The following is a 2,908-nucleotide window of genomic DNA, read 5'->3' as shown; positions in this document are numbered from 1 at the left end:
CAAGTAGCTGGGACTTCAGGCACCTGCCACAATGCTAGAGACGAGGTCTCACTCTTGCTCAGGTCGTTCTTGAACTCCTGAGCTCAATCAATTCACCTTCCTCAGCCTCCCAGAGTGCTAGGTTTATAGCCATGAGCCACCGTGCCTGGCCTTCAAAACATTTTTTGAAAGTGACACTTCTACAACTACTGGGGAAATTTTTGAAAAAATTAGTCTTATTGAGGTATAATTTACATCCAACAAAAGACACCCATTTTTAAGTGTCCAGTTCTGAGTTTTGGCAATTTGTAACCCATGTAACCACCGCTTTCAATCAAGACTCCAACATTTCTGTCACCCTCAAAATTTCCTTCATTCCTCTCCCTCGCCCCCCACTACAGATTCAATGAGGAAATTGACATAAAGACTTATAAATTAGAGGATATTATTGAATAAAGGTTAATTTTCTTAGGAATGATAATAGTATTGTGGTTATGTAGGGAAATGTTCTTACTCTCTGGAGATGTGTGCTTAGGCATTTAGAGGTGATTTATCACGAAGTCTATAATTTACTTCCAAATGGTTCAGCAAAAATAGTATATACACACAGATAACAAAACATGCCAAAATATTAATAATTGGGGAATTTAGATAAAGGATAAAGGTCTATTAAAATGTTTTTTTTTTCAATTTTTACACAGGTTTGGGATTTTTCAAAATAATAAATTGAGGAAGATCATAATTTCCATCTCACACTTTTTTTTTAATGCTTCTCATAACTGCTTCCTCAGAGAAGGATGAAACAAAGATAGATTAAAACATTTATTACCGTGTCATTCTTCTCCCTTTTAAAAAGGTATCAAGATTTCTGTCAAAAACAGAAAGCCCAAGAGGTTTGGCAGCCCTTCCCCACCACGCTCAGGTTCAGACTTCGGGGTTTGGGTTTGAGTCTGCTTTAGGGGGTCTTTTCTCACTCAGAAGTCACTCTCCTTGCTCAAATCCTTTGGTTTAAACAAATGGAAGGATTTCTGAGGGTGAGCTAGTCAACTGCTTCTCAACCTGAGCAGGTAGGTCCTTATTAAGTCCCTGCAGCTAGACAGCCAGGAGCAAGCTGCTGGTCAGAGTGCGCCAGGAGGGACCCTGCTCACTATGCCTCAGAGACCAAGTTGGAGGAAAGGAAGGCCCCAGATCCCTGACTCTGGATCCACTGCCATGCTCACAAAGAGGCCACACTTCCTGTGGGCTGTTTCCACTGTTGACTGGGTACAGTGGCAGTACTAAGGCCCGCTCATTCTGGCAAGATGTTCTATCTCCTTCAATGGGCCACTTGGGCTCAAGGACTCCCTGTGGGCCTGGCAGAACTTTTCTCAGAACTATATTGCAGGCTGAAAATCTTTCTAGCACCCCTCTTTTCTTCCCCTCTCCTTTCACAGGCCTCAGACATGCATCACGGTGTGACGGCTCGGCTCACCTTTCCCCGCTTCTCCCCAGTGAGGCACGGACCAGAGGCCAGCCCAGCATCTGCTTCTTGAGTGGCTCAAACACACATGCTTTTTCTCTGCTACACATCCAATCAAAGAAAGCTCAGACCAGGGCTAGCAGGGGCGAGATTTGCTTTTGGAAGCTGGGGTTTTTCCTCAGTGTGCCTTTCTATGAAAAGGAGGAAGAGGATGAGAAAAGAATGAAGAAAAAGAGGAAGAAAAAGAAAGATAATAGTTAGGTGAGGGGCAGTTCAGGGAAGGCTGCTCTGGGGAGGTGGCCTTTGGGTAGAACAAATAGATAAATAAATTGCCTTGTAGTCAAACGATGAGATACAATACCCCGGCTACATATAAATATTACAAACCTTGACCAAAATGAACGAAAATTGCAGAAGAATGTGTATAATGTGACGTATTTATATGAAGTCTTAAAATCAGCAAAATATCACATTATACTCTTTATCAGAGGAGTGATACCAGATCCAGGGCAGTAGTTACATCTGGGTGGGCAAGTGGTGGAGGAAGTGGAGAGAAGTAGTTCACGGGAGGAGAAGGAAGAGGGGGCATGCAAGGGAAGCTGGAGGAGGAAAGAGGAAGGAAGAGAGAGAGGGGGAGAAGAACAGGCAGAAAATGCCAGGGGTATGAGCTTTGGAACTAGAAGTTTCTTCTGACTGAAGCCTGTGTGGTACTTAAAATAACAAAAGTAAACAAAGTTTCTGGTCTCCAGAAACATCCTGTGTCTACAATCCTAGAAGAAAAATTGTCAGAGTTTGCTATCATCCCTTATCTGACCGGCTTTCTTTTACAGATTAATATTCCTAGGGGGTGGGAGTGTGATCCCGAACACATTGAGGAAGCAACTGTGAGGCTGGCTGATTGGCACAGTGTCCCTCCCTCTGCTTGATTTGCAAGGTCCATCCAAGTCCTGATAATGCCCCCCACTATAGGCTTCAAACCAAAAGGGTGGGGCCAAGAAGGGTAAGTTTGACATATTTAAAACTTGACTCAGTTGCTCTGTTCCACTACTTGATTTCAGTTCTCCAGAAATGAGCACCCCCTGTGGTCCATTCCCTGGAGTCAGAAGATGACCGTTAGCTGGGAGTGGTGATGTGCATCTATGTGTAGTCCCAGCTACTCAGGATCCTGAAGTGGGAGGATTGCTTGAGCCCAGGAGTTGAAGATCAGCCTGGGCAACATAGCAAGATGATATCAAACAAATAAGCAAACAAAGTATGGCTGCTCATGTATGTGTAAAGTTGGCAATTTTAGGTTGTACAAATCTAGGCAAATAGGCTTGAGGAGGCTCTGAAAGGAGTAAGAAAGTTTCATCTCTCTTCAGTCACCTTCTGGCTCATCTCTTACTTAATATCTTCTATCTACTTCCCCTTTCCAGTTATATAGGCTATGTAAAATTTACCCCCAAACTTCATGGGTTTTTTTTTTTTTTT

This window comes from Otolemur garnettii, unplaced genomic scaffold (genome assembly GCF_000181295.1).
Source record: "Otolemur garnettii isolate 467f Iridium unplaced genomic scaffold, OtoGar3 scaffold00158, whole genome shotgun sequence".
In the NCBI taxonomy this organism is placed as follows: domain Eukaryota; kingdom Metazoa; phylum Chordata; class Mammalia; order Primates; family Galagidae; genus Otolemur; species Otolemur garnettii.
This window is presented reverse-complemented; position numbering follows the sequence as displayed.